The sequence below is a fragment of the Delphinus delphis genome, chromosome 1 (genome assembly GCF_949987515.2).
Source record: "Delphinus delphis chromosome 1, mDelDel1.2, whole genome shotgun sequence".
NCBI classification, from domain to species: domain Eukaryota; kingdom Metazoa; phylum Chordata; class Mammalia; order Artiodactyla; family Delphinidae; genus Delphinus; species Delphinus delphis.
The window spans coordinates 62964690-62977599 of record NC_082683.1 but is presented as its reverse complement, the minus strand read 5'-3'; positions in this window follow the sequence as shown (position 1 = coordinate 62977599).

The window sequence follows — 12910 nt, the reverse complement described above, 5'->3', positions numbered from 1 at the left end:
TTAAAATGACTACATTTTCCTTGTCTTCCCAGAGCCATGAAAGGATCTTTCTCAGATCCTCATGAGGAACCATGAAAGTATGAGAGCATCCCTACATCTGTGTCCCCCCAAGGTGTATAATTTTCACTTTAATCCACATTCAATCTCAATTCATTGATTTACTAATTAAGTGTTCCTACCAGTTTATGGCTCCGGCAATTTCTACTGTAGGTAAGCAGATCTTGGTCGCTGTATCTCTCCTGATATGCATGTTTCTTCAGATTTTGGTGTGGCCGTTTATCCTGTGACCTCAGTTCTCTCATGGGTCCAACAAAAAGCATTGATTTTCAGTTTCTGTACCTTTTTCTTATTGGTAGTGATGCTTTCCTAGCTCTTTCCTGTCAGAATTGAAACACTAACCCATTTTTTTAATAGGTGTTTTTTGTGTGTCTCCTTTAAAAAAATTTAATTGGTATTAGTTACTCTGTGTATAGCTTTAGGTAGAAATCAATTTCACTTTTCTCAAATTTATTGCCTCATTATTCAGAAACTGTACTCTGTTATTTCTCACTCTGGAAGAAGGACACATCATTTTTTCACACATCATTTTTTTGCTTTTCACATTTTTCATGTATTCACAGCTTAAAGAACAGTTCCTGACTTACATTATAATAATTAAATATTTGTTGATTTAATGAATATAAACAAGATCTCATTTATGAGCTCCTAGTGTTTTGATTTTCTATTACTTTGTTTTATATATCTTTCCCTATGTCAACACCATTTTTTTACTGTAATAGTTTTATATTATCTTGATGTTTTGTAAGATAACTCTTCTAAAATTGAGAATCAGAATAAAATTCCGGAGGAAGCTCAGAATTTATAAATTCATTTCAATTGTACCTATATCCTTGAAATGAAATGTTCTTTAAGAGCATATCACTGACTTTATTTAGATCTTTATCATGCCTTTGTTTTGTTACAGTAAATTTTCAGATGACAGAAAACCTTCAAACTATTTTAAGTAGAAAACAATTTAATCACTTACAAATAGTGGAAAGGGTTGGAGGAGCAGTGTTTAGGCTAGATCTCCAGAAATTACTACTTGGACAAAATTATATATTGACCTGCCAATGAAGTTCTACCCTTGCCATGAACAGAAATTTGATGCAAAGGCAGTCAACAGTTGTAGCTGCTGGCTGTATGATCACCCATTTTGCCCAGATCAGCAAGGTGCTACCACAAATGCTGGCTTAAGGAGAACACCAGCTTCACTGTCATTTAGAGATCAGAAAGCTGTTTCTAGAATTTTTGTCTCCAGAACCATACTGGGTTTAATAGAAAATGCAAAAGCAAAAATAAATGTCTTGTTCAGTGCCAAATTCCCAGTGTAGCTAAGTTCCAAATTCCAGTCCAAGTTCAGTTGGGCACATATGACTGGCAGAACTTAAGTCTCTTCTGGGACCTAAAATGCAAAAGAATGTGAGAAACATGCTTTTCATCTTTTTTTTTTTTTTTTTTTTTTTTTTTTTTTTTATGGTGCACGGGCCTCTCACTGTTGTGGCCTCTCCCATTGCGGAGCACAGGCTCCGGACGCACAGGCTCAGTGACCATGGCTCATGGGCCCAGCCGGTCCGCGGCATGTGGGATCTTCCTGGACCAGGGTAAGAACCTGTGTCCCCTGCATCAGCAGGTGGACTCGCAACCACTGTGCCACCAGGGAAGCCCAGCTTTTTTAATGATGCAATATAGTAATGCACACTTGGAAGGAAATTAAAAAAGTGGTGGTTGACCTAATGAATATTTCTGTCGCTCTGTCAAAACTTTTGTACTCTATAGATGTCTTGATTATCTTTTCTTAGATTTGATCTGGTTTTTTGATTTCTTTTTTAGTGGTTATGTTTCTATTGTAACATTAAATTAAGCGACATCTTCTAATTGATTTTAATGATATTTATTTTTATAATAATTTAATATCCATAAAATTGCATAATTCACTGCTTCTAACTGTTGTAATTTGTACTTAAATATTTATGTATGTAACATTTCATCTACATATAAGGGCTACTTTTACTATTTCTGAGCAGTTTGCCATTTATTTATGCATTTATTTACTTATCTTTTTTACAGATTTGCAGTATAAGGCATAAAATCAAGAGTCTATATTATGTGCTACTTTGGCATCTGATAAAATTGAGAATTACTGAAGTAGCCTAACTACAAATTCCACTCTCCACTTTGCTCCCATGGGTAATAGCTCCCAGCCACATAGCTCTTCTTGCTTCACTCTGAGTAGTGGGTTTCAGTTTCTTGATAGCATGCAGAATTATTCAAACAAGACAATTTCATTTCTTTTCTAAGAACCAGAGAATATACCACCCTCTTCCACCAAAAAAAACACCTCTCACACTTCCTCCTTTTCCACTCTGTTCCTGCATGCAACACCCATATAACCTTCTGTGCTGTGCAGTGTCTTCCTCCCCCAGACTATGAGTATGTGTGACTAATACATTTCTTGCCTATATCATCTACAGTGTTGTGTTATGAGTTTAACCATACCCATATCCTAGGTCAGGAATCCACACCTCAATAATGAGGCAAATAACAGATAATTAAAACACGTTTTGATCTCCAGTCCAAATTAGAAATATAGGATTAATGTAATCCTCTTACTAAATCAATTTTTGTTTTGAGTAGCCTTTTTTTTTTTCTAAACTTATTAATTTCTGTTTCATCACTCATAATTCACTTGAGTGTATGCTTTATTCCTCTCATTTTTTTTATATTCCCCCCCCCACTTCTTAATTTAGATACCAATTTCTTTAATATTTGAGAGCTCTTATTTTCTAATAAAAGAATAACACTGCAAATTTCATTGCATCATGCAAGTTTGACATAGTTATTTCATTACTGATCAATTCTAAGTACACTTAAAGTTTCACTTTTATAATTTTGAATCATGACTCACTTGTAGATGTATGGTGCTTTTTATATCTTCTCTTATATTTGAAAAAAATAGAAATTCTACTATGATCAGAAAATATTATATGTATGATGCTGAATCTTTGAAAATTTTTGAGACTTGTCTTAAGGATTTGCATATGGTTAAATTTTACAATTATTTTATGGGAGCTTAAAAACATTGTTTTGTCCAGTTGTTGTATGCAGCTTCTTTTTCTGTCCCTTAACTCATATGCTAATTATGTTGTTTAAGTGTTTTATACATTTGCTGCTATTTTTCTAAATTATTGGTCAACTGAGAGATAGGTTGAATTCTATTACTGTGTTGTATAATTTTTTTCCCTTATAATTCTATACATTTATTCCCTTCCATATCTTGATACTATGGTATTAACTGAACTTAAGTGTAGAATTATTATATTTACCTGAATAATTGAAATTTTGTAGTTAGTGTCCACATCTATTTCTAATGACACTTTACGTTTAAAGTATATCATGTATGATATTAATATAGCTACTATTACTCTATTTGGTGAATGTACACTGGATTTATCTTTTCAAATATTTCTATTTCAACCTTTCAATGTTTGTATATTGTAGATATTTCTCCTATAAACAGTATAACTCTCATGATTATTTTCTTTTTAATTTCAGACTAAAGATTTTTTTTAATTGATGAGTTACTACATGCTATTGTTTAAATGTTTGTATTCCTCCAAAATGTATACTCTAAAATTCTAATGCCCAGCATGATGATATTAGAGCGCAGCAACTGGGGTGCAGAGGGCAAAGCGGAGAGATTCCCGCACAGAGGATCGGTGCCAACCGGCACTCACCAGCCCCAGAGGCTTGTCTGTTCACCCGCCGGGGCGGACGGGGGCTGGAAGGTGAGGCTGGGGCTTCGGAGGTCAGATCCCAGGGAAAGGACTGGGGTTGGCTGTGTGAACACAGCCTGAAGGGGGCTAGTGAGCCACAGCTAGCCGGGAGGGAGTCCGGGAAAAGGTCTGGACCTGCCGAAGAGGCAAGAGACTATTGTTTCAGGGTACACGAGGTGACGGGATTCAGCGCACCGCTTAAAAGAGCTCCAGAGACGGGCGCGAGCTGCGGCTATCAGGGCGGACACCAGAGACGGGCATGAGACTCTAAGGCTGCTGCTGCCACCACCAAGAAGCCTGTGTGCGAGCACAGGTCACTATCCCCACCTCCCCTCCCGGGAGCCTGTGCAGCCCGTCACTGCCAGGGTCCCATGATCCAGGGACAACTTCCCTGGGAGAACACATGGCACACCTCAGGCTGTGGCAATGTCACGCTGGCCTCTGCAACCACAGGCTCGCCACACACTCCGTACCCCTCCGTGCCCCCAGCGTGAGTGAGCCAGAGCCCCCTAAACAGCTGCTACTTTAACCCCGTCCTATCTGACCAAGGAACAGATGCCCTCAGGCAACCTACACACAGAGGCTGGGCCAAATCCAAAGCTGAACCACAGGAGCTGTGCAAACAAAGAAGAGAAAGGGACATCTCTCCCTGCAGCCTCAGGAGCAGCAGATTAAATCTCCACAATAAACTTGATGTACACAGTATCTGTGGAATACCTGAATAGACAATGAATCATCCCAAAACTGGCGGTGGACATTGGGAGCAAAGATATATATATATTATTTTCCTTTTTCTTTTTCTTTTCTTTTTTTTTTTCTTTTTGGTACATGGGCCTCTCACTGTTACAGACTCTCCAGCTGCGGAGCACAGGCTCTGGACATGCAGGCCCAGCGGCCATGGCTCACGGGCCCAGCCGCTCCGTGGCATGTGGGATCCTCCTGAACCAGGGCACAAACCCATGTCCCCTGAATCGGCTGGCAGACTCCCAACCACTGCGTCACCAGGGAAGCCCCTTTTTCACTTTTTGTGAGTGTGTATGTGTATGCTTCTTTGTGTGATTTTGTCTCTATAGCATTGTTTTTAACATTTGTCCTAGGGTTCTGTCTGTCCTATTTTTCTTTTTTTTTTTTTTTTTTGGATAGTTTTTATTGCTTGTTATCATTGGTGGATTTGTTTTTTGGTTTCACTGCTCTCTACTTTCTTTGATTTTTTAAATTACTTTTTAATCTTTTTTTATTTTTAATAATTATTTTTTATAACTTTATTTTATTTTTTTTTATTTTTTTATTTTTTTTCTCCCTTACCTTCCGAGCTGTGTGGCTGATAGGGTATTGGTGATCTGGCTGTGCGTCAGGCCTGTGCCTCTGAGGTGGGAGAGCCAAGTTCAGGACATTTGTCTACCAGAGACGTCCAGGCTCCATGTAATATCAAACAGCAAAAGCTCTCCCAGAGATCTCTATCTCAACACTAAGACCCAGCTCCACTCAGAGACCAGCAAGCTACAGTGCTGGACCCCTATGCCAAACAACTAGCAAGACAGGAACACAATGCCACCCATTAGCAGAGAGGCTACCTGAAATCATAATGATGTCACAGATACCCCCAAAACACACCACTGCGTGCAGTCCTGCCAACCGGAAAGACAAGATCCAGCCTCATCCACCAGAACACAGGCACCAATCCCCTCTACCAGGAAGCCTACACAACCCACTAAACCAACCTCACCCACGGGGGCAGACATCAAAAACAAAAGGAACTATGAACCTGCAGCCTGTGAAAAAGAAACCCCAAACACAGTAAGTTAAGCAAAATGAGAAGAAAGACAAACACACAGCAAATGAAGGAGCAAGGTAAAAACCCACCAGACCAAATAAATGAAGAGGAAATAGGCATTCTACCTGAAAAAGAACTCAGAGTAATGATAGTAAATTTGATCCAAAATCCTGGAAATAGAATGGAGGAAATACAAGAAATGTTTAACAAGGATCTAGAAGAACTAAAGAGCAAACAAACAATAATGAACAACATAATAAATGAAATTAATAATTATCTAGAAGGAATCAATAGCAGAATAACTGAGGCAGAAGAATGGATAAGTGACCTGGAATATAAAATAGTGGACCTAACCACTGCAGAGCAGAATAAAGAAAAAAGAATGCAAAGAAGTGAGGACAGTCTCAGAGACTTCTGGGACAACATTAAACACACAAATATTCTAATTATAGGGGTTCCAGAAGAAGAGAAAAAGAAAGGGACTGAGAAAATATTTGAAAAGATTACAGTTGAAAATTTCCTGAATATGGGAAAGGAAATATAGAAAATCCAGTCCAGGAAATGCAAACAGTCCCATACAGGATAAATCTAAGGAGAAACACGCCAAGACACATATTAATCAAACTATCAAAAATTAAATACAAAGAAAAAATATTAAAAGCAGCAAGGGTAAAACAACAAATAACATACAAGGGAATCCCCATAAGGTTAACAGCTGATTTTTCAGCAGAAACTCTGCAAGCCAGAAGAAAGTGGCAGGGCATATTCAAAGTGATGAAAGGGAAAAACCTACAACCAAGTTTACCCTACCCAGCAAGGATCTCATTCAGATTCAACAGAGAAAATAAAACCTTTACAGACAAGCAAAAGCTAAGAGAATTCAGCACCACCAAACCAGCTTTACAACAAATGCTAAAGGAACTTCTCTATGGAGGAAACACAAGAGAAGGAAAAGATCTACAATAACAAACCCAAAACAATTAAGGAAATGGTAATAGGAACATACATATCAATAATTACCTTAGATGTAAATGGATTAAATGCTCCAACCAAACGACATAGACTGGCTGAATGGATACAAAAACAAGACTTGTATATATGCTGTCTACGAGAGAGCCACTTCAGACCTAGGGACACATACAGACTAAAAGTGAGGGGAAGGAAAAAGATATTCCATACAAATGGAAATCAAAAGAAAGCTGGAGTAGCAATTCTCATATCAGACAAAACAGACTTTAAAATAAAGACTATTACAAGAGACAAAGAAGGACACTACATAATGATAAAGAGATCAATCCAAGAAGAAGATATAACAATTGTAAATATTTATGCACCCAACATAGGAGAATCTCAATACATAAGGTAAATGCTAACAGCCATAATAGGGGAAATTGACAGTAACACAATCATAATAGGGGACTTTAGCACCTCACTTTCACCAATGGACAGATCATCCTAAATGAAAATAAATAAGGAAACACAAGCTTTAAATTAGACATTAAATAAGATGGACTTAATTGATATTTATAGGACATTCCATTCAAAAACAACAGAATATATTTTCTTCTCACGTACTCATGGAATATTCTCCAGGATAGATCATATCTTGGGTCACAAATCAAGCCTTGGTAAATTTAAGAAAATTGAAATTTTATCAAGTATCTTTTCTGACAACAATGCTGAAAGACTAGATATCAATTACAGGAAAAAAAAATTGTAAAATATACAAACACATGGAGGCTAAACAATACACTACTTAATAACGAAGTGATCACTGAAGAAATCAAAGAGGAAATCAAAAAATACCTAGAAACAAATGACAATGGAAACACAGTGACCCAAAACCTATACGATGTAGCAAAAGCAGTTCTAAGAGGGAAGTTTATAGCAATACAGTCCTACCTCAAGAAATAAGAAAACGTCTCAAATAAACAACCTAACATTACACCTAAAACAATTAGAGAAAGAAGTACAAAAAAAAAAAAAATGAAAGTTAGCAGAAGGAAAGAAATCATAAAGAACAGATCAGAAATAAATGAAAAATAAATAAAGGAAACAATAGTAAAGATCAATAAAACTAAAAGCTGGTGCTTTGAGAAGATAAACAAAATTGATAAACCATTAGCCAGACTCATCAAGAAAAAAGGGAGAAGCCTCGAATCAATAGAATTAGAAATGAAAAAGAAGTAACAACTGACACTGCAGAAATACAAAGGGTCATGAGAGATTACTACAAGCAACTATATGCCAATAAAATGGACAACCTGGAAGAAATGGACAAATTCTTAGAAAAGCACAACATTCCAAGACTGAACCAGGAAGAAATAGAAAATATAAATAGACCAATCACAAGCACTGAAATTGAGAGTGTGATTAAAAATCTTCCAACAAACAAAAGCCCAGGACCAGATGGCTTCACAGGTGAATTCTATCAAACAGTTAGAGGAGAGCTAACATCTATCCTTTTCAAACTCTTCCAAAATATAGCCGAAGGAGGAATAATGCCAGACTCATTCTACAAGGCTGCCATCACACTGATACCAAAAACAGAGAAAGATGTCACAAAGAAAGAAAACTACAGGTTAATATCACATGCATATAGATGCAAAAATCCTCAACAAAAATACTCTCAAACGGAATCCAACAGCACATTAAAAGGATCATACAGCATGATCAAGTGGGATTTGTCTCAGGAATGCAAGGGTTCTTCAATATATGCAAATCAATCACTGTGATACACCATATTAATGAACTGATGGATAAAAACCGTATGATCGTCTCAATAGATGCAGGAAAAGCTTTCAACAAAATTCCACATCAATTTATGATAGAAACCCTCCAGTAAGTAGGTATAGAGAGAACTTACCTCAACATAATAAAGGCCATATATGACAAACCCACAGCCAACATCGTCCTCAATGGTGAAAAACTGAAAACATTTCCACTAAGATCAGGAAGAAGACAAGGTTGCCCACTCTCACCACTCCTGTTCAACATAGTTTTGGAAGTTTTAGCCACAGCAATCAGAGAAGAAAAGGAAATAAAATGAATCCAAATCAGAAAAGAAGTAAAGCCGTCACTGTTTGCAGATGACATGATACTATACACAGAGAATCCTAAAGATGCTAACAGAAAACTACTAGAGCTAATCAATGAATTTGGTAAAGTTGCAGGATACAAAATTAATGCACAGAAATCTCTGGCATTCCTATACACTAATGACGAAAAATCTGAAAGTGAAATCAAGAAAACACTCCCATTTACCATTGCAACAAAAAGAATAAAATATCTAGGAATAAACCTACCTAAAGAGACAAAAGACCTGTATGCAGAAAATTATAAGACACTGATGAAAGAAATTAAAGATGATACAAATAGATGGAGAGATATACCATGTTCTTGGATTGGAAGAATCAACCTTGTGAAAATGACTATACTACCCATAGCGATCTCAAGATTCAATGCAATCCCTATCAAACTACCAATGGCATTTTTCACAGAACTAGAACAAAAAAAATTCACAACTTGTATGGAAACATATAAGACCCCGAATAGCCAAAGCAATCTTGAGAATGAAAAACGGAGCTGGAGGAATCAGACTCCCTGACTTCAGACTAATCTACAAAGCTACAATAATCAAGACAATATGGTACTGGCACAAAAACAGAAAGATAGATCAATGGAACAGGACAGAAATCCCAGAGATAAGCCCACGCACATAAACCCAGGCTCAGTAATTGTGGTGCACAGGCTTAGTTGCTCTGCGGCATGTGGGATCTTCCCAGACCACGGCTTGAACCCATGTCCCTGCATTAGCAGACAGATTCTTAACCACTGAGCCATGAGGGAAGCCCACAGAGGTTATAATTAATGAAAAATAATCACTTCAGCAAAATCAAAACTTTTGTATTAGCTAAATTTAAAATAAAGTTGATTGAATGTCTCTATTCTCATCATATGCTGAAAATAAGAACAGTGGGTAGGGCACTGCTAGAATATAAGGTTACCTGGACAAGGAAGCCACTGTTCTAATTTTATAACTTCTTCTAAATACAAAGTCAGTGCTTCCTAAGTCTTTATTTGCATGTTTGGGTATGTTGGACAATTATAGTGGTAATTTAATATTTAAGTACAATAACCAATTTTAAATGTCTGTGCTTAAAAAAACAAAAAACAAAAATGAAACACTTTAAAGAAATCAAAACATTTTGATGGTAGAAAGGATCTTAAAGCTCAGCTTATTCAATCATTCCTCCATTCTACAGATTTGCTTTCACAACAAGTAATTAGAATGAGTAATCAATAAGTCCCAATTTGTCTGTAACTCCTCCATCCCCTGAATTGTTAAATGTGAGCCACTGGCTGAATAAAATACTTCAGGTTTAATTTAATTAGCATAGAGTTGTGAATCTTAATCACTTCTCTTATTCTACATCCTATATATGCTCAATATGATCTGATAATATGATCATTTCTGGTTACATGAATTTTAAGCCTTCTGTCAGCTATCATTTACATCAATCTTCTATATACAAGCCTATCTTCTGCACCTAACAAAGTTCATTTTAGAGTTTTAGTCTGGGACTTTACATCAGTTTCCTTTTACCTCTCTTTTTATAACAAGCTATTAATCCTACTTCTCAAGGCATCTTTGCACCGTGCCTTTTAAAATTCAGTATATTCACTATCACTTCTGCTTTTTAGTGCTAATTTGAAAAATGTGTAAAAAAGGATAATATTTCAAGTTTCCATAAGTTCTTTATTTCTAGCACTGATTTAAATGTCTGACTCTGAGCTCTAGTCTGTCTGACACTAAACCTTAATCTGGATGCTTTCAGCCAAATTAGCTCAATTCCAGTGATTTATCAGTCACTTCAATTTAACATTTAGTTAGTTCAAGGAGCTGGTCCACTTGTCCCATGTATTGGGATTATGTCTAGATTCAGGTGAAGTTTAACTCACATCACTGTAGAGAAGTGAAACTGGTCTGTGCTTATCTTGAAAAATATATCTTTATGTTTTGGCACAGAAAATCTGACGTGATTGCTCCAGCAAGGCATGGCCATATTTTCCCGTTGATTCAGTTTTATCTATCATGGCTTTTGCTGGAGTTAATCCCCTGATGTCCTGTTACATCTCCTATTTGATGCCTGTTTGTGACTGCTCTCACATCAGCTTCTACAGGGTGACTGTCTTGTCCTCAGGAAACACTGTGCCCCACTCTGCTCCACCTTATGAGACTGGCAGGGCCTGCTGTCAGCCTCATTGTCTATCTCTTGCTGAGGCACATGGGGATATTTTTCCCCCTAAATCACCTCTTTAGAAATTCAAGAGTATTTTTTTTTAAAACTTCTAGACCCCTAAGGTCTTTTGCCATCTCCTTGGCCCTCTACTGCTGAAGTATATCTCAAGGCCACTTTCACTGTGATTTTTTTTTTTCCACCGATGGCATTTTTGTGGCTACCTTTTTTCTGAACAAGGGGTAAGTCTGTTTATTCCCAGTTCTCTCAACTCAACTTGGAGAACTTTGCCTGCCAAATTACTCCTCTCTCCCCACCCCACATTCACATTCTGTCCTTGGTTAGAGGGTTTAGTATAAAAAGGTTTTATCTGAACTTATTTCCTACTTGCTTTTATTTCTAGGTCCAATGGCTTTTCTATTCTGTAATGACGGGAAAGAGGCAGAGACTGCTTCAACTTATTGCATTTTCCCTCTGTGTTATACCTGAAATTTTATGTTATATTCAGTAGTTCCAAACTTTGAATCTTTGATGGTCCTTCTCTGTTCATCCCTTTCTGAAGAGAAGGGCAACCATCACGTGGCTGGAAAAGAGTGATCCTTTGCACAAGTATGAAACTTGACAGTTGAAGCTTTAGTTTGTTGATCTGACAGAAATTAGTACTTTATAGATTATCCTGTTATTCCTGCCTTGTCTTTACCAAGAATATTCCTGCTACGTTTTTAACAGAAGTTTTTGTAGTGGTTAGTTATTGAATGATTTCTGCTTCCTCGAAGTGTTCTCTATATAAAGAAGGTGAGTCTTGTAGCAATATCTGACTGTGTTGGAAGTGTCTCTTTGTCTATATCTGGTTGAACTAGGAGTAGACAACTAACCTGATCAGAGGCAATTGAAGTCCTTCTCCTGGGAACATGAAACTTGAAAGAGGAGACATTGAAATGTCTAAAGAGATGTGTCATATTGATGCTGGTGCCATAAAGAGAAGTTCTGTAAATTTCTGCCGTGGACATATTTAGATATATTTTTGGTTTATTCATTTTCCAAGAATTGTATGTTTAATTTGCTTCTCACTTTTGAAAAAGTATACTGGTTCTCATTTATTTAATCCCCATTTTCTGCATAATCTAATTTAAACTGGATTTCTCTCATTTACAGTGTAGTTAGTTCTGGCTGAAAAACTATGAGTAGAAGTGACACAAGTGACTTTCAGTTTTAGGGAATGGAAATGCCCTGTATGATCCTCCTGTTCTCTTTTCCTGATGCAACAACCAGGAAGCCATTATTGATAAGGCAGAACCGCAATATCTCTAATCACCACTTGGAAAGGAGTTGTCATCAAGTGCAGTGGGATACACTGCTGACAGCATATTTGAGAAATGAACCTCCGGTTACTGCATCATAACCAGTATATTGTGTCTAATAAAACTTACTTTTAATGCTTAAAACAGCCTACTTTTCTCTTCCTTTCTGTTTTAGTATATGCAATACTCTTGCTAAAGAGTTTCTCCTTAACCAGACTCTAGCCAGGCTTCTCGGAGCCATCTTCCTGATTAGTCCTCAGCCTTGGCCTATAAATATTTGACCAAAACATTAACATAGTTTCTAACAGCTCAAGGCTATATTTCTAGGATGACCCTTTCTTCCCCCAAAGTGCCTGCGTAAGAAAATTCAAGGCTGCCAAAAGAATTTAGTTTGTTGCAGCCCACACCTGAAGACAGGTCTCCTGTCTCCCAGCCTCTGTGGGGGGATGGGAGCCTAACTTCCATAAGTGCCGGTTAATAAACCCAGACAGGTTTCACATGGACCAACTCCTCTACCAGTTTTTGTAATTCTTCACTTCTCTGAATCTACTGCAGCCCCTCACTGCCCTCACTATTCCTTCATTCTCCTTTTAAAATGCCCAGTCGTCTCTGAACAAATAAATGTTGGTTTCAGATCACACTAGACTCTTCTCCTTATTGCATTACTGATTAGAGTCTGGCCTGACAACTATAACTAGTTTCCTGCTTTGTCTTTGATATTGTCTCACGAGAATGTCCTTTTCTATCTCCCTCAGCCCAATTTCATCTTCACATCAGTCA